At 45.9% G+C, this 23,503-nt stretch overlaps 1 long non-coding RNA gene across 3 annotated transcripts in view; it reads right to left on the reverse strand.

Annotated features, from left to right (window-relative positions):
* Positions 1-7,258: 7,258 nt before the first annotated feature.
* Positions 7,259-23,503, reverse strand: part of LOC137538750 (uncharacterized) — a 60,999-nt gene continuing 44,754 nt past the window's right edge. For all 3 annotated transcript variants that reach the window (XR_011024876.1, XR_011024878.1, XR_011024877.1), the window contains one exon: positions 7,259-7,800. This is a non-coding gene — a long non-coding RNA (uncharacterized lncRNA). The remainder of the gene's footprint in view (positions 7,801-23,503) is intronic.

Here is a 23,503-nt window from a genome sequence, read left to right on the forward strand (position 1 = left end):
ATCTGCAGTGTTGTCCCATGAGAAGATATCATACAATATTTATACTGTTATACAAGCTGTACACTGACTGCTTTACATTGTATCAGTGTCACATCTGCAGTGTTGTCCCATGAGAAGATATCATACAATATTTACACTGTTATACAAGCTGTACACTGACTGCTTTACATTGTATCACAGTGTCACATCTGCAGTGCTGTCCCAGGAGAAGATATCATACAATATTTACACCATTATACAAGATATACACCGACTGCTTTACATTGTATCACAGTGTCACATCTGCAGTGCTGTCCCATCAGAAGATATCATACAATATTACACTGTTATACAAGCTGTACACTGACTGCTTTACATTGTATCACAGCGTCACATCTGCAGTGTTGTCCCATGAGAAGATATCATACAATATTTATACTGTTATACAAGCTGTACACTGACTGCTTTACATTGTATCAGTGTCACATCTGCAGTGTTGTCCCATGAGAAGATATCATACAATATTTACACTGTTATACAAGCTGTACACTGACTGCTTTACATTGTATCACAGTGTCACATCTGCAGTGTTGTCCCATGAGAAGATATCATACAATATTTATACTGTTATACAAGCTGTACACTGACTGCTTTACATTGTATCAGTGTCACATCTGCAGTGTTGTCCCATGAGAAGATATCATACAATATTTACACTGTTATACAAGCTGTACACTGACTGCTTTACATTGTATCACAGCATCACATCTGCAGTGTTGTCCCATGAGAAGATATCATACAATATTTATACTGTTATACAAGCTGTACACTGACTGCTTTACATTGTATCACAGTGTCACATCTGCAGTGCTGTCCCATCAGAAGATATCATACAATATTACACTGTTATACAAGCTGTACACTGACTGCTTTACATTGTATCACAGAGTCACATCTACAGTGCTGTCCCATGAGAAGATATCATACAATATTACACTGTTATACAAGCTGTACACTGACTGCTTTACATTGTATCACAGTGTCACATCTGCAGTGCTGTCCCATGAGAAGATATCATACAATATTACACTGTTATACAATCTGTACACTGACTGCTTTACATTGTATCAGTGTCACATCTGCAGTGTTTTCCCATGAGAAGATATCATACAATATTTACACTTTTATACAAGCTGTACACGGACTGCTTTACATTGTATCACAGCGTCACATCTGCAGTGTTGTCCCATGAGAAGATATACAATATTACACTGTTATACAAGCTGTACACTGACTGCTTTACATTGTATCACAGCGTCACATCTGCAGTGTTGTCCCATGAGAAGATATCATACAATATTTATACTGTTATACAAGCTGTACACTGACTGCTTTACATTGTATCAGTGTCACATCTGCAGTGTTGTCCCATGAGAAGATATCATACAATATTTACACTGTTATACAAGCTGTACACTGACTGCTTTACATTGTATCACAGTGTCACATCTGCAGTGCTGTCCCAGGAGAAGATATCATACAATATTTACACCATTATACAAGATATACACCGACTGCTTTACATTGTATCACAGTGTCACATCTGCAGTGCTGTCCCATCAGAAGATATCATACAATATTACACTGTTATACAAGCTGTACACTGACTGCTTTACATTGTATCACAGCGTCACATCTGCAGTGTTGTCCCATGAGAAGATATCATACAATATTTATACTGTTATACAAGCTGTACACTGACTGCTTTACATTGTATCAGTGTCACATCTGCAGTGTTGTCCCATGAGAAGATATCATACAATATTTACACTGTTATACAAGCTGTACACTGACTGCTTTACATTGTATCACAGTGTCACATCTGCAGTGTTGTCCCATGAGAAGATATCATACAATATTTATACTGTTATACAAGCTGTACACTGACTGCTTTACATTGTATCAGTGTCACATCTGCAGTGTTGTCCCATGAGAAGATATCATACAATATTTACACTGTTATACAAGCTGTACACTGACTGCTTTACATTGTATCACAGCATCACATCTGCAGTGTTGTCCCATGAGAAGATATCATACAATATTTATACTGTTATACAAGCTGTACACTGACTGCTTTACATTGTATCACAGTGTCACATCTGCAGTGTTGTCCCATGAGAAGATATCATACAATATTACACTGTTATACAAGCTGTACACTGACTGCTTTACATTGTATCACAGCGTCACATCTGCAGTGTTGTCCCATGAGAAGATATCATACAATATTACACTGTTATACAAGCTGTACACTGACTGCTTTACATTGTATCACAGTGTCGCATCTGCAGTGTTGTCCCATGAGAAGATATCATACAATATTACACTGTTATACAAGCTGTACACTGACTGCTTTACATTGTATCACAGCGTTACATCTGCAGTGCTGTCCCATGAGAAGATATCATACAATATTTAGACTGTTATACAAGCTGTACACTGACTGCTTTACATTGTATCACAGTGTCACATCTGCAGTGCTGTCCCATGAGAAGATATCATACAATATTACACTGCTATACAAGCTGTACACTGACTGCTTTACATTGTATCACAGCGTCACATCTGCAGTGCTGTCCCATGAGAAGATATCATACAATATTTACTCTGTTATACAAGCTGTACACTGACTGCTTTACATTGTATCACAGCGTCACATCTGCAGTGCTGTCCCATGAAAAGGTGGAATAAAATATTTAATCAAATGTGACAGGTGCACGTGCTTTTGTGAGATACTGTAAATGGTGCTATTATGACACCGGCACATGTAATAGGAGGGGTTCTTGTAGGGACCAAGAACACCTAAACGAGAAGTAGAGAGAGACCAGGAGCCCAATGGTGCAGAATCGTTGGTTATAGGGGACAAAAGTAGATATGATAATATATTCGCAAAGGTGGGGTGCAGTTCCTGCAACTACCGTATAAGCCTGCGATGAATTCACTGTCCCTGCCCGGTACTCCAGGTCCTACTGGATGGGCGTTCTCCTGTAGCTCCGTTTGGGGCTCCAGGTCCTGCCAGATACTGGATGGTTGCTCTCCTGTAGCCCTGCTCGGTACTCTAGGTCCTGCTGGATACTGGATGGTTGCTCTCCTGTAGCCCTGCTCGGTACTCCAGGTCCTGCTGGATACTGGATGGTCGCTCTCCTGTAGCTCCACTCGGTACTCCAGGTCCTGCTGGATACTGGACAGTCATTCTCCTGTAGTTCGAAACACTTTCCAGAAAACTGTAAAAGTTTGACTGATAGAAGGGTGGGCTGAAGGCACCCAAAATATATTAAAACTTTAAAACATCACGTCTAAACGGGAGGTAACCGCTTACCTCTCCAGCAGATACAGACACCAGTTTAACTAGAAAAATATTTATTAAAAAAATTGACAACGCATTTCAAGGGTCATTGCTCGCTTCCTCGGGTCAATACAAAAAAAATGCCTTAGCAGCACAAGGAGCAGAGTGTAGGAACATGGAATGGAGGCACATGGAGTGGGGGTACTATAAGGGTGGCATGTGTAATAGGGGCATGGAATGTTTCTTCAACCACTGCAGGTCAGATGACCAATTTTTGAGGGCAAACAAAGAAAAAATGTTTTAGCTTTATGGTTTTACTAAATTTGTCAAATAGGCACAATTTGCCGCGTGCTGGGGGGGCCGGGGGGTACAAAACAAGAAAACAACAGTAGAAAAAAAACGAAAAAAACCAAACCCGCCAAAACTAAATCCAAGCGCTGATGAGCCCAGCAATTGTTCTGCCTTCTCACCATCAAGACGCCGGATTCTTTCTCAGCGGAGGGAAATCGTTGCCCTCTGACCATGAGAAAACTTCAGGCTCATTCTCCAGTTATCTGAGACTTCGACCTGCCTCATAACTGCAGCTAATGGCGATTATTAATAAGGGTTTCAAACTACATGGGAAAATGTAACGAGAGGAGACAATAGAGGATCCCGGCACCCTGGGCCGAGCAGAAGAGACATTCCTCTGAGAAAGGAGAGCGACGGCCCCGGACGGCTGACAGAGGAATCTCTGTGACAGGGATCGGTTTAGTGTTCCTCCTGGCTCATCACCATTCAGAGGAGTGGCGGTTCTCTTTCTGCGGGGCTTGGCGTGTGCAGGCCTGGTTCACACGGGTGTGTTACTCAGCCTCCCACATCGCAGCTAACGGGGAGGCCTGTCCTAGAAGGGACAGTTCTCATCAAGAATAGCGCGTGTCAATTGCTACTCATTATGGTACACAGCCACCCACGTTCTTATCACAATCCATAACACCAAAGAGGAATGAGTAATGTCTGGACACAGCGGTTAGCTTAAAGGCCAACTCCGGCCACAGAGGCCTTCCAAGCTGAGCACTGAGTGTCACAGCTTGTCTTTACCTTGTGTATAAATCATAAGTTCCTAGTTGATGACAAATAAATTGCTTGATAAAGCGGAATGAAACCCCAGCATTTATTCTTTGCCATAATAGATTATTTACAGCATATTATATACAACCGGCATTTCTTTTTTTTTTTTTTAATAGAACAGAATTCAAAGGGTTACACACAAGACTTAGAAGTTCCCTGCCAGCAAAGCTGGATGCATCCAAACTTTAGATAATGTTATCTTGTATTTAATTGTATCAAGTGAGGAAGTTAAATAAACACTCTGCTGAACAAAGTCAGACAATCAGAAAGCATTTCTGCTTTCGTTAGAACTTGAATAAATAAATAAAATGCAAAGGCAGCTCTCAGGGCAAAAAAGTGTACTTTGGGAACTTGCAATTTCTAAATGAATAATAATACTTATGCACAAAAGCAAATATGATAACCGTATGGCGTATAAAAAGTAGGGAAACATGTTTTTATTGAATATTATGTCAGGGTTTTATACTGCAGTAGTGACAGCTATACTATCCCAGCAAAAAAAAAAAAAACATATACTGTATATATGTAGAGAAATACGTTTTCTACTTACATATGTATTGTACTGTCCACGTTTTGATTTCCGTGAATTTTAGTAAATAAAGACAAAACAGTTCCAGGCATCTCTCATCTTTACTGCCTCTGAATGAAGCCAATCCTGATGTAATTGCTTCCATTCCTTTTTTTCCTCCTAGAAACTGCACTGTCAGATCTAGCTTGCTTTGTAAACACATGTAAGCACAGCATAGATTGCATTTCAGAAGCTACTGCAGAGGGGAGAGGTGTATATCCCTTCTCAGCCTCCTGTCACACTGCACTGAAATAAGATTCATCACAGCAGACACATTTATGATTATATTGGAATGCTTGCAATGCAGGGTCATGTTCTAGACTGCATAATAAACACAGAGCAGTGGGTGAAAAATAGTAAAATTGAAAATACATAAAAACACATAAATTAAAAGTACCGTATATTTCTCCCAGAGTAAAATGGCCTATAAATTACTTTTTTCCTATGTTGTTGTCATTTACAGTAGTTGGTAGAAATCTGACAGAACTGACAGGACTATCCCATCTCCTCAAGGGGGGTTCCCCCCTGACAACCAGTGTTCCACGATTCATCTTCTGGCCAGCGTGTACACATGCCGTCACACAAATGGCATGAATGGGAAGTCAAGCGATCTCGTTTCGCTTTGCTTGGAGTCGATGGGGATCCTACAAATCCAATCCGTTGTAACGGTCGTCAAGTGATTGCACACTTGTAACCCAGTTGTGAGATCGCAAGAAAGATCACTCAAAAAAATTGGCGGGCGTTAGGAAAATCGTATAGTTGGCACTGACGACTATACCTGGCGCTGGACCCCTTCAGCCAATCTGCACAGCTCATGCCACCACATGCAGAGAAATGGAGGGGGTCCAGATGCCACTAGTATACGCAGCACTAATTTCCCCATTACAGGCTGTACCTCTGCTGAAGAGTAGAGTTGGGCCGAACCTCCGATTTTAGTTTCGCGAACCGGGTTCGCGAACTTCCGCGGAAGGTTCGGTTCGCGTTAAAGTTCGCGAACCGCATTAGACTTCAATGGGGATGCGAACTTTGAAAAAAAAAAATAATTATGCTGGCCACAAAAGTGATGGAAAAGATGTTTCAAGGGGTCTAACACCTGGAGGGGGGCATGGCGGAGTGGGATACACGCCAAAAGTCCCCGGGAAAAATCTGGATTTGACGAAAAGCAGCGTTTTAAGGGCAGGAATCACATTGAATGCTAAATGACAGGCCTAAAGTGCTTTAAAACATCTTGCATGTGTATACATCAATCAGGTAGTGTAATTAAGGTACTGCTTCACACTGACACACCAAACTCCACTGAACAGAACAGGTATGCAGTGGCGGGTTCACTAAACAGGTATACAGTGGCGGGTCCACTGAACAGAACAGGTATGCAGTGGCGGGTTCACTGAACAGGTATGCAGTGGTGGGTTCACAGAACAGGTATGCAGTGGCAGCAGGATCACTGAACAGGTATGCAGTGGTGGGTGGGTTCACAGAACAGGTATGCAGTGGTGGGTTCACAGAACAGGTATGCAGTGGCAGGATCACTGAACAGGTATGCAGTGGTGGTGGGTGGGTTCACAGAACAAGTATGCAGTGGCAGGATCACTAAACAGGTATGCAGTGGTGGGTGGGTTCACAGAACAGGTATGCAGTGGCAGCAGGATCACTGAACAGGTATGCAGTGGTGGGTGGGTTCACAGAACAGGTATGCAGTGGCAGGATCACTGAACAGGTATGCAGTGGCAGGATCACAGTACAGGTATGCAGTGGGCTGAGGGCTCACTGAACAGAACAGGTATGCAGCCAGGAAGAAGTTAAGCCTAACTAATCTTTCCCTATATGAGAGACTGCAGCAGCTCGCCCTACTCTCACTAATGCAGGCACACGAGTGGCCGTAATGGCCGCCGCTGCCTGCCTTATATAAGGGGGGGTGGGGCTCCAGGGGCTAGTGTAGCCTAATTGGCTACACTGGGCCTGCTGACTGTGATGTAGAGGGTCAAAGTTGACCCTCAGGTGCATTATGGGGCGAACCGAACTTCTTCCGCAAAACGTTCGCGTGCGGTACCCGCACGCGAACCACCTAAGTTCGCGCGAACCACGTTCGCCGGCGAACCGTTCGGCCCAACTCTACTGAAGAGGAATACTGACCAGACTTCTGTACAAGCTGTGTACAGAGATATATAACAGAGGCGCCAAAGTAGTGTAAAAACGATTAGAAACTGTTTGAAATGAGGAGGTTGTGGTGGACTTTAAAAAGACACCAAAAATTATTGGTTTTATAATAAATAACAATTTTATTCACAATACTCCACAAAGCAACGCGTTTCGCAGGTTTGATCCTGCTTCATCAGGCAATAAACGGAGCAGTAACATAAAGGGTCAATAGTTGAGCTAAGCACCTTGCCATAACTGTGGTTGCCTTTGTGGTAACTCCGGTGTGTGAGTATAGTCAGACGTCTTATGCTGGTATCACGACTTACTACACTATATTGGGCTCTCGGCATCCCCTTCTGTTTGTTTTCTGCCCGCGCTGTCCATCCTCATCAGCATCGGAGGGTCCCGGCTGAGGCACATTATCATTATGGGCAGGGGAATTCCAGGCCTGGAAACCGCTCAGAAAAGCACTCTGATTAGACAATGCGGCCGCCGCAAACACGAGGGATTCTGATTTGAAGTGAAAAGCTGTAATTAGTCGCAGTAAATTACAAGCAAGTTTGTGCGGCGGCGCAGTTTGGATGCACTCACACACACTGGCTGAGACTTCTGAGATTTCCAAGAATCCGAGTCAGACGACGAGATTAAACAGGCCCTGTAACGACATAGAGCAGAACGCAGCAAGTTATTCAGGATGCCCACAGTCATTTTCCTTGTTTTTTAGCATCAGAAACACTTCCTATAGCCATACTGTATATTGCTGTATATTGGTGTGTTGCCCCGCCCTCCCAGTGATGTCACAGCCTAGGCTGATTAGCTATGCTTCAGGCTCATCCTTAACGCAAAGAGGTCCATTTTAAAGCGGACCTGAACTCAGCTCTAAAAGATAAGCAACAGCATAATAGACTTTAAAGAAAAACATTTCTTTGTTACAGCTGATACTAATCCTGCAATAAATCTGCAGTGCGTCTACTTCCTGCTTTCAAGGAAGCAGGCAAAATTAGCTGCTGCGCCAAGGACTTCTGAGATTCCAGAGCTGGCACAGCTGAGAGATCAAGTTACACTTGTGAAAATTGTCACAGACGAGGGGGAATTAGACAGGATAAACTCTCTAAAATAAATACATACAGAGTGCATTTTTCTGTGTTTTCCTTCTGTCCTGCGCAAGAGTTCAGGTCCACTTTAGACACAGTGGGCTCGATTCACAAAGCGGTGCTAACAGTTAGCACGCTGGTGAAAAGCCCTTTATCATGCCTAAACTTAGTTTAGGCATGATGGGCTCGATTCACCAAGCGGTGCTAACCCAGTTATCACGCCTAAAGGACTTTAGGCGTGATGACCTCTTCACCACTGAGTTAGCACCGTTTTTGCCTGCACTTCGCGCGAAGTTATCGCGCGCAAAGTTTTGCGCGCGCACCCGCACAGGCGCGCGCGCAAAGTCCCATAGGGTTTAATGGGCGCATCGCGCGAAGTGAGGGGCGCTTCGCGCGCACGCACGCGGGAGCGCGCGCAAAACTTTACGCGCGGAAACTTCGCGCGAAGCCCTTCTTATCATGCCTAAAGTGACTTTAGGCGTGAAGAGGGCCTTTTCACCACGGTGCTAACACTTTGCACCGCTTGGTAAATCGAGCCCGATAAGTTTAGGGGCTTGATTCACAAAGCGGTGCAAAGGCCTCGATTCACAAAGCGGTGATAACCCAGTTATCACGCCTAAAAGACTTTAGGCGTGATGACCTTTTCACCACTGAGTTATCACCGATTTTTCCTGCTCTTCGCGCGAAGTTACCGCGCGAACGCGCGTTCGCGCGTACGCGCGTGAGAGCGCGCGCAAAGTCCCATAGGGTTTAATGGGAGCTTCGCGCGAAGCGTCGGGTGCTGCGCGCGTACGCGCGAACGCGCGTTCGCGCGGTAACTTCGCGCGAAGCCCTTCTTATCATGCCTAAACTGAGTTTAGGCGTGATAAGGGCCTTTTCACCACGGTGCTAACACTTTGCACCGCTTGGTGAATCGAGCCCAAAGTGTTTGCACGCCAGTGAAAAGCCCCTTATCATGCCTAAACTCACTTTAGGCGTGATAAGAAGAAACTCGCGCGAAGAGCAGGAAAAAGCGGTGATAACTCAGTGGTGAAAAGGTCATCACGCCTAAAGGGCCTGATTCACAAAGCGGTGCTAACAGTTAGCACCCTGGTGAAAAGCCCTTTATCATGCCTAAACTCAGTTTAGGCATGATAAGTTTAGGGGCTCGATTCACAAAGCGGTGATAACCCAGTTAGAGACTTTAGGCGTGATAACCATTGCACCATGCTGGTGAAAAGCCAGTTTAGGGGCTCGATTCACAAAGCGGTGCTAACCCAGTTAGCATGCCTAAAAGACTTTAGGCATGATAACCATTGCACCATGCTGGTGAAAAGCCAGTTTAGGCGTGATAAGTTTAGGTGTGATAAGTTTAGGTGTGATAAGTTTAGGCATGCTAAGTTTAGATAAGTGTAGATAGCGCACAAAGTCCCGCACGCAAAGCAGCGCCATTAAACTCTATGCGAAGTGCACCAAACTTTGCTAGCGCAAAACTTTTGATCAGCTGTGCACTACGGTGCTAACGCAGTTGGTGCTTAAACTTATCATGCCTAAACTTATCACACCCAAACTTATCATGCCTAAACTTATCACACCTAAACTTATCACACCTAAACTTATCATGCCTAAACTGAGTTTAGGCATGATAAAGGGCTTTTCACCAGCGTGCTAACTGTTAGCACCGCTTTGTGAATCAAGCCCTAGGGGCTCGATTCACAAAGCGGTGCAAAGTGTTAGCACCGTGGTGAAAAGGCCCTTATCACGCCTAAAGTCACTTTAGGCATGATAAGAAGAAACTCGCGCGAAGTTGCCGCGCGCAAAGTTTTGCGCGCGCAACCGCGCGCGTGCGCGCGCAGCGTCCCCGCTTCGCGCGAAGCTCCCATTAAGCCCTATGGGACTTTGCGCGCGCTCTCACGCGCGAACGCGCGAACGCGCGTTCGCGCGGTAACTTCGCGCGAAGAGCAGGAAAAAGCGGTGAAAACTCAGTGGTGAAAAGGTCATCACGCCTAAAGTCTTTTAGGCGTGATAACTGGGTTATCACCGCTTGGTGAATCGAGCCCCAGGTGTGATAAGTTTAGGTGTGATAAGTTTAGGCATGATAAGTTTAGGTGTGATAAGTTTAGGCATGATAAGTTTAGGGGCTCGATTCACAAAGCGGTGCTAACCCAGTTAGAGACTTTAGGCATGATAACCATTGCACCACTCTGGTGAAAAGCCAGTTTAGGTGTGATAAGTTTAGGCATGCTAAGTTTAGATAAGTTTAGATCGCTTGCAAAGTCCCGCACGCAAAGCAGCGCCATTAAACTTTATACGAAATGCACCAGTCTTTGCTAGCGTAAAACTTTTGATCAGCTGTGCACTGCGGTGCTAACGCAGTTGGTGCTTAAACTTATCACACCTAAACTTATCACACCTAAACTTATCATGCCTAAACTGAGTTTAGGCATGATAAAGGGCTTTTCACCAGCGTGCTAACTGTTAGCACTGCTTTGTGAATCAGGCCCAAGGGGCTCGATTTACCAAGCGGTGCAAAGTGTTAGCACCGTGGTGAAAAGGCCCTCTTCACGCCTAAAGTCACTTTAGGCATGATAAGAAGGGCTTCGCGCGAAGTTTCCGCGCGTAAAGTTTTGCGCGCGCTCCCGCGTGCGTGCGCGCGAAGCGCCCCTCACTTCGCGCGATGCGCCCATTAAACCCTATGGGACTTTGCGCGCGCGCCTGTGCGGGTGCGCGCGCAAAACTTTGCGCGCGATAACTTCGCGCGAAGTGCAGCCAAAAACGGTGCTAACTCAGTGGTGAAGAGGTCATCACGCCTAAAGTCCTTTAGGCGTGATAACTGGGTTAGCACCGCTTGGTGAATCGAGCCCTAGGTGTGATAAGTTTAGGCGTGATAAGTTTAGGTGTGATAAGTTTAGGCATCCTAAGTTTAGATAAGTTTAGATCGCTTGCAAAGGCCCGCACGCAAAGCAGCGCCATTAAACTTTATACGAAGTGCACCAGACTTTGCTAGCGTAAAACTTTTGATCAGCTGTGCACTGCGGTGCTAACGCAGTTGCCGCTTAAACTTATCATGCCTAAACTTAACACACCTAAACTTATCATGCCTAAACTTATCACACCTAAACTTATCATGCCTAAACTGAGTTTAGGCATGATAAAGGGCTTTTCACCAGGGTGCTAACTGTTAGCACCGCTTTGTGAATCAGGCCCTAGGGGCTCGATTCACAAAGCGGTGCTAACCCAGTTAGCACGCCTAAAATACTTTAGGCATGATAACCATTGCACCATGCTGGTGAAAAGCCAGTTTAGGTGTGATAAGTTTAGGCGTGATAAGTGTAGGTGTGATAAGTTTAGGCATGCTAAGTTTAGATAAGTTTAGATCGCTTGCAAAGTCCCGCACGCAAAGCAGCGCCATTAAACTTTATACGAAGTGCACCAGTCTTTGCTAGCGTAAAACTTTTGATCAGCTGTGCACTGCGGTGCTAACGCAGTTGGCGCTTAAACTTATCACACCTAAACTTATCACACCTAAACTTATCATGCCTAAACTTATCACACCTAAACTTATCATGCCTAAACTTATCACACCTAAACTTATCACACCTAAACTTATCATGCCTAAACTGAGTTTAGGCATGATAAAGGGCTTCTCACCAGCGTGCTAACTGTTAGCACCGCTTTGTGAATCAGGCCCTAGGTGTGATACGTTTAGGCATGATGGGCTCGATTCACAAAGCGGTGCTAACCCAGTTAGAGACTTTAGGCATGATAACCATTGCACCACGCTGGTGAAAAGCCAGTTTAGGTGTGATAAGTTTAGGCATGCTAAGTTTAGATAAGTTTGGATCGCTTGAAAAGTCCCGCACGCAAAGCAGCGCCATTAAACTTTATACGAAGTGCACCAGTCTTTGGTAGCGTAAAACTTTTGATCAGCTGTGCACTGCGGTGCTAACGCAGTTGGTGCTTAAACTTATCGGGCCTGATTCACAAAGCGGTGCTAACAGTTAGCACCCTGGTGAAAAGCCCTTTATCATGCCTAAACTCAGTTTAGGCATGATAAGTTTAGGTGTGATAAGTTTAGGTGTGATAAGTTTAGGCATGATAAGTTTAGGTGTGATAAGTTTAGGCATGCTAAGTTTAAGCGCCAACTGCGTTAGCACCGCAGTGCACAGCTGATCAGGGGCTCGATTCACAAAGCGGTGCTAACCCAGTTAGCATGCCTAAAAGACTTTAGGCATGATAACCATTGCACCATGCTGGTGAAAAGCCAGTTGAGGCGTGATAAGTTTAGGTGTGATAAGTTTAGGTGTGATAAGTTTAGGCATGCTAAGTTTAGATACGTTTAGATCGCTTGCAAAGTCCCGCACGCAAAGCAGCGCCATTAAACTTTATACAAAGTGCACCAGTCTTTGCTAGATTAAAACTTTTGATCAGCTGTGCACTGCGGTGCTAACGCAGTTGGCGCTTAAACTTAGCATGCCTAAACTTATCACACCTAAACTTATCATGCCTAAACTTATCACACCTAAACTTATCACACCTAAACTTATCATGCCTAAACTGAGTTTAGGCATGATAAAGGGCTTTTCACCACGGTGCTAACTGTTAGCACCGCTTTGTGAATCGAGCCCCAAAAGTTTTACGCTAGCAAAGACTGGTGCACTTTGTATAAAGTTTAATGGCGCTGCTTTGCGTGCGGGACTTTGCAAGCGATCTAAACTTATCTAAACTTATCATGCCTAAACTTATCACACCTAAACTTATCACACCTAAACTTATCACGCCTAAACTGGCTTTTCACCAGCATGGTGCAATGGTTATCATGCCTAAAGTCTTTTAGGCATGCTAACTGGGTTAGCACCGCTTTGTGAATCGAGCCCCTAAACTTATCACACCTAAACTTATCATGCCTAAACTGAGTTTAGGCATGATAAAGGGCTTTTCACCAGCGTGCTAACTGTTAGCACCGGTTTGTGAATCAGGCCCCAGGTGTGATAAGTTTAGGCGTGATAAGTTTAGGGGCCTGATTCACAAAGCGGTGCTAACAGTTAGCACCCTGGTGAAAAGCCCTTTATCATGCCTAAACTCAGTTTAGGCATGATAAGTTTAGGTGTGATAAGTTTAGGTGTGATAAGTTTAGGCATGATAAGTTTAGGTGTGATAAGTTTAGGCATGCTAAGTTTAAGCGCCAACTGCGTTAGCACCGCAGTGCACAGCTGATCAAAAGTTTTACGCTAGCAAAGACTGGTGCACTTTGTATAAAGTTTAATGGCGCTGCTTTGCGTGCGGGACTTTGCAAGCGATCTAAACTTATCTAAACTTAGCATGCCTAAACTTATCACACCTAAACTTATCACACCTAAACTTATCACGCCTAAACTTATCACACCTAGGGCTCGATTCACCAAGCGGTGCTAACCCAGTTATCACGCCTAAAGGACTTTAGGCGTGATGACCTCTTCACCACTGAGTTAGCACCGTTTTTGGCTGCACTTCGCGCGAAGTTATCGCGCGCAAAGTTTTGCGCGCGCACCCGCACAGGCGCGCGCGCAAAGTCCCATAGGGTTTAATGGGCGCATCGCGCGAAGTGAGGGGCGCTTCGCGCGCACGCACGCGGGAGCGCGCGCAAAACTTTACGCGCGGAAACTTCGCGCGAAGCCCTTCTTATCATGCCTAAAGTGACTTTAGGCGTGAAGAGGGCCTTTTCACCACGGTGCTAACACTTTGCACCGCTTGGTAAATCGAGCCCCTAAACTTATCACACCTAAACTTATCATGCCTAAACTGAGTTTAGGCATGATAAAGGGCTTTTCACCAGCGTGCTAACTGTTAGCACCGCTTTGTAAATCAGGCCCCAGGGGCTCGATTCACAAAGCGGTGCAAAGTGTTTGCACCGCGGTGAAAAGCCCCTTATCACGCCTAAAGTCACTTTAGGCATGATAAGAAGGGCTTCACGCGAAGTTTCCGCGCGCAAAGTTTTGCGCGCGCACCCGCGCGCGTGCGCGCGAAGCGCCCTGCGCTTCGCGCGATGCGCCCATTAAACCCTATGGGACTTTGCGCGCGCTCTTACGCGCGTACGCGCGCACGCGCGTACGCGCGATAACTTCGCGCGAAGAGCAGGCAAAAGCGGTGATAACTCAGTGGTGAAGAGGTTATCACGCCTAAAGTACTTTAGGCGTGATAACTGAGTTATCACCGCTTGGTGAATCGAGGCCCAGGTGTGATAAGGGGCTTTTCACTGGCGTGCAAACACTTTGCACCGCTTTGTGAATCAAGCCCAAGGGGCTCGATTCACAAAGCGGTGCTAACCCAGTTAGAGACTTTAGGCATGATAACCATTGCACCACACTGGTGAAAAGCCAGTTTAGGCGTGATAAGTTAAGGCATGATAAGTTTAGGCATGCTAAGTTTAGGCATGCTAAGTTTAGATATGTTTAGATCGCGCACAAAGTCCCGCACGCAAAGCAGCACCATTAAACTGTATGCGAAATGCACCAGACTTTGCTAGCGCAAAACTTTTGATCAGCTGTGCACTGCGGTGCCAACCCAGTTGGTGCTTAAACTTATCATGCCTAAACTTATCACACCTAAACTTATCACGCCTAAACTTATCACACCTAAACTTATCACACCTAAACTTATCATGCCTAAACTGAGTTTAGGCGTGATAAAGGGCTTTTCACCAGCGTGCTAACTGTTAGCACCGCTTTGTGAATCAGGCCCAAGGTGTGATAAGTTTAGGTGTGATAAGTTTAGGCATGCTAAGTTTAGATAAGTGTAGATAGCGTGCAAAGTCCCGCATGCAAAGCAGCGCCATTAAACTCTATGCAAAGTGCACCAGACTTTGCTAGCGCAAAACTTTTGATCAGCTGTGCACTGCGGTGCCAACGCAGTTGGTGCTTAAACTTATCATGCCTAAACTTATCACACCTAAACTTATCACACCTAAACTTATCATGCCTAAACTGAGTTTAGGCATGATAAAGGGCTTTTTACCAGCATGCTAACTGTTAGCACCGCTTTGTGAATCAGGCCCCTAAACTCAGTTTAGGCATGATAAGAAGGGCTTCGCGCGAAGTTACCGCGCGTACGTGCGTTCGCGCGTACGCGCGTAAGTGCGCACGCAGCACCCGACGCTTCGCGCGAAGCTCCCATTAAACCCTATGGGACTTTGCGCGCGCTCTCACGCGCGAACGCGCGTTCGCGCGGTAACTTCGCGCGAAGAGCAGGAAAAAGCGGTGATAACTCAGTGGTGAAAAGGTCATCACGCCTAAAGTCCTTTAGGCGTGATAACTGAGTTATCACCGCTTGGTGAATCGAGGCCTAGGCGTGATAAGAAGAAACTCGCGCGAAGTTACCGCGCTTACGCGCGTAAGTGCGCGCGCAGCACCCGACGCTTCGCGCGAAGCTCCCATTAAACCCTATGGGACGTTGCGCGCGCAGTAACTTCGCGCGAAGAGCAGGAAAAAGCGGTGATAACTCAGTGGTGAAAAGGTCATCACGCCTAAAGTCTTTTAGGCGTGATAACTGGGTTATCACCGCTTTGTGAATCAAGCCCTAGGTGTAATAAGTTTAGGCATGATAAGTTCAGATAAGTTTAGATCGCTTGGAAAGTCCCGCACGCAAAGCAGCGCCATTAAACTTTATACGAAGTGCATCAGACTTTGCTAGCGTAAAACTTTTGATCAGCTGTGCACTGCAGTGCTAACGCAGTTGGTGCTTAAACTTATCGGGCCTGATTCACAAAGCGGTGCTAACAGTTAGCACGCTGGTGAAAAGCCCTTTATCATGCCTAAACTCAGTTTAGGCATGATAAGTTTAGGTGTGATAAGTTTAGGTGTGATAAGTTTAGGCATGATAAGTTTAGGTGTGATAAGTTTAGGCATGATAAGTTTAAGCGCCAACTGCGTTAGCACCGCAGTGCACAGCTGATCAAAAGTTTTACGCTAGCAAAGACTGGTGCACTTTGTATAAAGTTTAATGGCGCTGCTTTGCGTGCGGGACTTTGCAAGTGATCTAAACTTATCTAAACTTAGCATGCCTAAACTTATCACACCTAAACTTATCATGCCTAAACTTATCACACCTAAACTTATCATGCCTAAACTTATCACACCTAAACTTATCATGCCTAAACTTATCACACCTAGGGCTCGATTTACCAAGCGGTGCAAAGTGTTAGCACCGTGGTGAAAAGGCCCTCTTCACGCCTAAAGTCACTTTAGGCATGATAAGAAGGGCTTCGCGCGAAGTTTCCGCGCGTAAAGTTTTGCGCGCGCTCCCGCGTGCGTGCGCGCGAAGCGCCCCTCACTTCGCGCGATGCGCCCATTAAACCCTATGGGACTTTGCGCGCGCGCCTGTGCGGGTGCGCGCGCAAAACTTTGCGCGCGATAATTTCGCGCGAAGTGCAGCCAAAAACGGTGCTAACTCAGTGGTGAAGAGGTCATCACGCCTAAAGTCCTTTAGGCGTGATAACTGGGTTAGCACCGCTTGGTGAATCGAGCCCCTAAACTTATCATGCCTAAACTTATCACACCTAGGGCTCGATTCACAAAGCGGTGCTAACCCAGTTAGCATGCCTAAAAGACTTTAGGCATGATAACCATTGCACCATGCTGGTGAAAAGCCAGTTTAGGCGTGATAAGTTTAGGTGTGATAAGTTTAGGTGTGATAAGTTTAGGCATGCTAAGTTTAGATAAGTTTAGATCGCTTGCAAAGTCCCGCACGCAAAGCAGCGCCATTAAACTTTATACAAAGTGCACCAGTCTTTGCTAGCGTAAAACTTTTGATCAGCTGTGCACTGCGGTGCTAACGCAGTTGGCGCTTAAACTTAGCATGCCTAAACTTATCACACCTAAACTTATCATGCCTAAACTTATCACACCTAAACTTATCACACCTAAACTTATCATGCCTAAACTGAGTTTAGGCATGATAAAGGGCTTTTCACCAGCGTGCTAACTGTTAGCACCGCTTTGTGAATCAAGCCCCTAGGGCTCGATTCACAAAGCGGTGCTAACCCAGTTAGCATGCCTAAAAGACTTTAGGCATGATAACCATTGCACCATGCTGGTGAAAAGCCAGTTTAGGCGTGATAAGTTTAGGTGTGATAAGTTTAGGTGTGATAAGTTTAGGCATGATAAGTTTAGATAAGTTTAGATCGCTTGCAAAGTCCCGCACGCAAAGCAGCGCCATTAAACTTTATACAAAGTGCACCAGTCTTTGCTAGCGTAAAACTTTTGATCAGCTGTGCACTGCGGTGCTAACGCAGTTGGCGCTTAAACTTATCATGCCTAAACTTATCACACCTAAACTTATCATGCCTAAACTTATCACACCTAAACTTATCACACCTAAACTTATCATGCCTAAACTGAGTTTAGGCATGATAAAGGGCTTTTCACCAGGGTGCTAACTGTTAGCACCGCTTTGTGAATCGAGCCCCTAGGGCTCGATTCACAAAGCGGTGCTAACCCAGTTAGCATGCCTAAAAGACTTTAGGCATGATAACCATTGCACCATGCTGGTGAAAAGCCAGTTTAGGCGTGATAAGTTTAGGTGTGATAAGTTTAGGTGTGATAAGTTTAGGCATGCTAAGTTTAGATAAGTTTAGATCGCTTGCAAAGTCCCGCACGCAAAGCAGCGCCATAAAACTTTATACGAAGTGCACCAGTCTTTGCCAGCGTTAAACTTTTGATCAGCTGTGCACTGCGGTGCTAACGCAGTTGGCACTTAAACTTATCACACCTAAACTTATCACACCTAAACTTATCATGCCTAAACTTATCACACCTAAACTTATCACACCTAAACTTATCATGCCTAAACTGAGTTTAGGCATGATAAAGGGCTTTTCACCAGCATGCTAACTGTTAGCACCGCTTTGTGAATCAGGCCCCTAAACTTATCATGCCTAAACTGAGTTTAGGCATGATAAAGGGCTTTTCACCAGGGTGCTAACTGTTAGCACCGCTTTGTAAATCAGGCCCCTAAACTTATCATGCCTAAACTGAGTTTAGGCATGATAAAGGGCTTTTCACCAGGGTGCTAACTGTTAGCACCGCTTTGTGAATCAGGCCCCTAAAGTCTCTAACTGGGTTAGCACCGCTTTGTGAATCGAGCCCATGGTGAGGAAATTTGAATCTGAATCTGTATTTTTCACTATGAACTGAGAAAATAAAAGTATTTTTAATTGTAAAAAATCAATCTTATTGGCTCAGGGAACATATATTCCCTTTCACCAATTAGTGTTGCAGCGGATAGTGCTGAAGATGAATACAGGAGCAAGCCCAATCGTATACAGCTGTGCTTCAGCTACAAGACGTATATCTACTGACTCATGGCTTAGATGAAGTCACAGAGGACGTAGATATACTGTAGTGGTGGAAAGGAAAGGAATATGGCAGCCTCCATATCCGTCACACTTCAGGTGTCCTTTAAAAATAGTTAGTGCCTGATTTTCTAAGTTTCCCCTTCCATGGAGCACATAAATAATAAATATCCAGTGGCTCTGATAACAGCTTCCGATCAGTGTTTAGATGCAGTAAAGCCGCACGGTGGTAATTGCTGTCTTGTTTTTATAGATGTTTAACAGCAGAGAATTGAAGCGGGAAACCTGCATGATTGACACGTTAATTTCTGCTCCATAGGCTCTTATCTCACGGTGTTTTTGTGTTATTAAGCTTGTAAGAAGAATAGGAATTATCATGTTAGCCTTAAGCCAGGGAGGGATGCATTCTAATCCATGAGAAATTCTCACAGCCAGGCTGCTGCTGCTGCTGCTGCTCTACAGAGGACGATATCTACAGGGGGAACCTCACTCACCTGCAGCATGTCCTCATCAGATCCTGGATAACTTCTCTATGGGCTCGATTCACAAAGCGGTGCTAACCCAGTTAGCATGCCTAAAAGACTTTAGGCATGATAACCATTGCACCATGCTGGTGAAAAGCCAGTTTAGGTGTGATAAGTTTAGGTGTGATAAGTTTAGGTGTGATAAGTTTAGGCATGCTAAGTTTAGATAAGTTTAGATCGCTTGCAAAGTCCCGCACGCAAAGCAGCGCCATTACACTTTATACAAAGTGCACCAGTCTTTGCTAGCGTAAAACTTTTGATCAGCTGTGCACTGCGGTGCTAACGCAGTTGGCGCTTAAACTTAGCATGCCTAAACTTATCACACCTAAACTTAGCATGCCTAAACTTATCACACCTAAACTTATCACACCTAAACTTATCATGCCTAAACTTATCACACCTAAACTTATCACTCCTAAACTTATCATGCCTAAACTGAGTTTAGGCGTGATAAGGGCCTTTTCACCACGGTGCTAACACTTTGCACCGCTTGGTGAATCGAGCCCCATGTGCTCAGCAACCACTGGACAGCACTAGGGCCAGCACTATGTGGTCAGCAACCACTGGACAGCACTAGGGCCAGCACTATGTTGTCAGCAACCACTGGACAGCACTAGGGCCAGCACTATGTTGTCAGCAGTCACTGGACAGCATTAGGACTAATTTAAGGGGGAAGCCAATTAATGTAGGCAGTTAAAGTCTGACAGAACCATCAGGTTTTGGATTAGTCCATCTTCTCATGGGGGATTCTCAGGGTTTTCTTTGTTTTCAACAGCATTTCCTGAACAGCAGTTTAACTGCCAAAATCGTAAGATACCAGCCAGTCTCCCTACTCACTTGCACACTATTTTGTCAGTTAGACTTTGCAACTGCTTTTCAGGAAATACTGTTGAAAACAAAGAAAGCCCTGAGAATCCCCCATGAGGAAATGGACTGGCCCAAAGCCTGTCGGTTCTGTCTGATTTTACCTGCCTAATTGTTTTTATGATAGTGGTTCTTTTAACTTATCTGTATGTTTTTGTAATGTGGGAGAAAACTGGAGTGCCTGGAGGAAACCCACACAGGGAGACCATACAAACTCTGTGCAGATAGTGCACTGGTTGAGTTTTGAACCGGGGACCCAGCGCTGCAAGGCGAGAGAGCGAAGCATTATGACTATGTCGTCGTGCTGCCCAACTACCAATCATGGAGCACTCCTGCTAAGTTTTGGTCCCCCCCCCCCCATTTCTAACACTTAGCCCCTGGGAGAGCAAGTCAGGCAGAAGACTGCAGAGTGCGCCAAACCGCGTAACCATAACACCAAGCTCCTCCCTGCCCCGCTATGCATAACTGTCACTAGAGGTAGCTGGGGAGATCCAAGAGGGGGCGCTATTCCCAGGGAGAGAAATCAAAAAGATTAAACACCTCCTGCATCTCTGTGTAGGACATGGGGGGCCGCAAAGGTCATGTGTGGGCCACTGAACGTGAAACAATATCAGCGCAGTAAACACGTGTAAGCGTCACGAGTCAGCAGTGGTCGCAGCTTGTTTAGCTGATGCCAGATGCTTTTCTCCTTCATTTGGTCGTCGCGTCTTATATTGACCCCCACAAGGGGACGTGAAACCGCCAACCAAGGCCGATCCAGGTAGCGTTCAGAACAAGACGACCGGATCTACAGCGGCAATTACACAAACAATGGAAAACGCAGGTACTGTCGTTAGAAACAACGGTTGATCGTTAAAGTGTCGCTTTCGCCAGCTGCCGGAAAAAAACAGATTCAAACCAGCCCAAAGTCTCTGTTGTTGTTGTGCGTTTTATTTATTGTGGAAAGGAGAAAATATGAATAATGAAATGAAGTCCGTATCGCAGATGGAGGGAAGAGACATGAGAGGGGGAAAGGCAAGAACCGGGGGGGCCAGAAGGGACAATGGACATTACAATCGGTCCACGTGGCCCAGTGTGGTCATATTACAAGACACCCTCTGCATGAATGAGATCTGCTAAGCAAGGCAGCCCATGTACTTGACCCTGAGCAGTCCATCACACAGCTGGATAGGCAGCATACAACATCCTGGTGAAGGCCGGACAGCTGGTAGGTTTGAGGCCTACACATAATAACCGTGAACGGTAAGCCAAATGCCGTGTGGCATCTATTTGTTCATAACAAAGGCCGGCGAGAGCAGCTTCTATGCCGTAAATGACAGAGAAAGGCGCGTGGTATGAAAGAATCGGCATCTGAAGTCAAGGCATAAAGAGCAGATTCATCAAACAATAAACACTAGGGGACCGCAGTGCGCGAGGTCAGCAGACAGCCGTGACACGCATTCACCACGTGTGATAAAAGAATTCATCAGAATGCATCCATTCAATAAATAAAAAACGAGTCAGAGGCTCCAGGCTGCTAGGAGACCCCCCATACACTTCCCCTACCCTCCTCAGATTACTGATGGGTAGTGCTGCTCACCCAGATTCCGGGTAACCCAGATATCCGACCTTTTTTCAGCTATCCGATTCGGATTCAGATACCGGATTTCTGTAGAAATCCGGATAGCAATCCGCAGATAGTTGGTTGGCAATGCGGATATCCGCATAAATCCGACTATTGAGTGAGTAGATGAGGTCCAGGACGTCATTGAGCCAATCAGAGGGCTCCCAGCCTAAGCCCTGGCACCCAATCACAGAAAGGAACCCTGGCCAGGCCCCCTTGTATAATAAGGAGGGCTGCCATGATGAGACATATTGTCTTAGCTTGCTGAATGCACACTGAGAGACATGCTCCAGTGCTGCTGGCCTAGCAAGTGCTCTGCACAGTGATAAACCTAAAGCTGTTCAGTGATTAACCCCTTCACTATCACTACACTATTGTTAATTAGCTTGATTTCATTGTGTGGCAGTCAGAGTGCGTGTTGCAGGGCTGCTGCAGCTGCTATGTGTCTGTGTGTGTGTGCTGTGCACAGACCAGGCCAGCTGCTGCCTGCTGGCCTGCTATTAGCCTTAGCTAGCTACAGTATAGGTTAGGTTAGGGATTAGGGGATAGGATTACTGTGCTATTGTGCAGTTAGTACTGTAGTACTGTAGTCAGTGCTAGTAGTTGTTAGAATAGTAGTACTACTGTGTTAGCTTACTACAGAACTGCTGTGCTGCTGAGCAGTGCCAGGGTGACAGTTTTGTGACTTCTCCTCTGCTGTCTGAATGTCACTTGGCACGTGGCCCTTGGCACTTTGCACGTGGCACGTGGCCCTTGGCACTTTTCATGTGGCACTTGGCACGTGGCCCTTGGCACTTGACACATGGCACGTGGCACTTTGCACTTCGCACTTTGCATGTGGCACTTGGCACGTTGCATGTGGCACTTGGTACTTTGCACGTGGCACTTGGCACTTTGCATGTGGCACTTTGCATGCGGCACTTTGCAGGTGGCACGTGTCACGTTGCACATGTCACGTGGCATGTGCAAAGTGCCACGTGCAAAGTGCCGCATGGCACGTGCAAAGTGCCACGTTAAAAGTGCCACGTGCAAAGTGTCATGTGCAAAGTGCCACGTGCAAAGTGCCACGTGCAAAGTTCTATGTGCCAAGTGCAAAAAGCCACGTGCCAAGTGCCACATGCCAAGTGCCACATGCCAAGTGCCACGTGCCACATGCCAAGTGCCAATTGTCAAGTGCCACATGCAAAGTGCAAAGTGCCACGTTCCAAGTGCAAAGTGCCAAGGGCCAAGTGCCATTTGTTAAGTGCAAATGCCACATGCCAAGTGCAAAGTGCCAAGTGAAAAGTGCCACGTGCCAAGTGCCACTGCCAAGTGACACGTCCGGCATGCTCCTGGCAGACGTTACACCTGCTGCTGCTGCATTGCCCTGCTCCTGCTGCCTTCGCTGCTCCCCCTGCCAGGGTGCCACAGGCCACTGCTGCTGTGCTGATACCACCTATATTTAACTCAAAACAAAATTGCTGCGTAATTTTTTGGAGGTGTCTGGGCTGAAAACTGCCATGTCCCAGTTTGGGATTGGACTTTGGACACAATGGGCTTGATTTACTAAGCGGTGCTAACCTACTTAGCACGTCTAAAGTCTTTAGGCGTGCTAACCAGGGTGCTAAGTAGGTTGGCACCGGTTTTCTCAATAAGATCGGGCGCTAAGTACCGCGCGCAAAGTCCTATGCGCGCGCTAAGTCTCATAAGCTTTAGTGGCCACTTCGCGCGGAGCGCCCTGCGCTCTGTGCAGTGCACGCGCAAAACTTTGCGCGTGGTACTTTGCGCGCGATCACTACTTCTCACATTTCAACTGAGTTTAGACGTGATAAGGGCCAGTGCTAAAGTAAGCACCGTTTTGTAAATCGAGCCCAATGTGGTCTGCACGACCGCTGTCTTGAACCTGGTCCTGATGTTAATTGACAGCCATTTTTTTTTGGTGGGGGGGGGATTTTAAGTCCCCACATCATCAATTAGTGTTTCCCTTT

The sequence above is a fragment of the Hyperolius riggenbachi genome, chromosome 11 (genome assembly GCF_040937935.1).
Source record: "Hyperolius riggenbachi isolate aHypRig1 chromosome 11, aHypRig1.pri, whole genome shotgun sequence".
Taxonomy (NCBI): Eukaryota; Metazoa; Chordata; class Amphibia; order Anura; family Hyperoliidae; genus Hyperolius; species Hyperolius riggenbachi.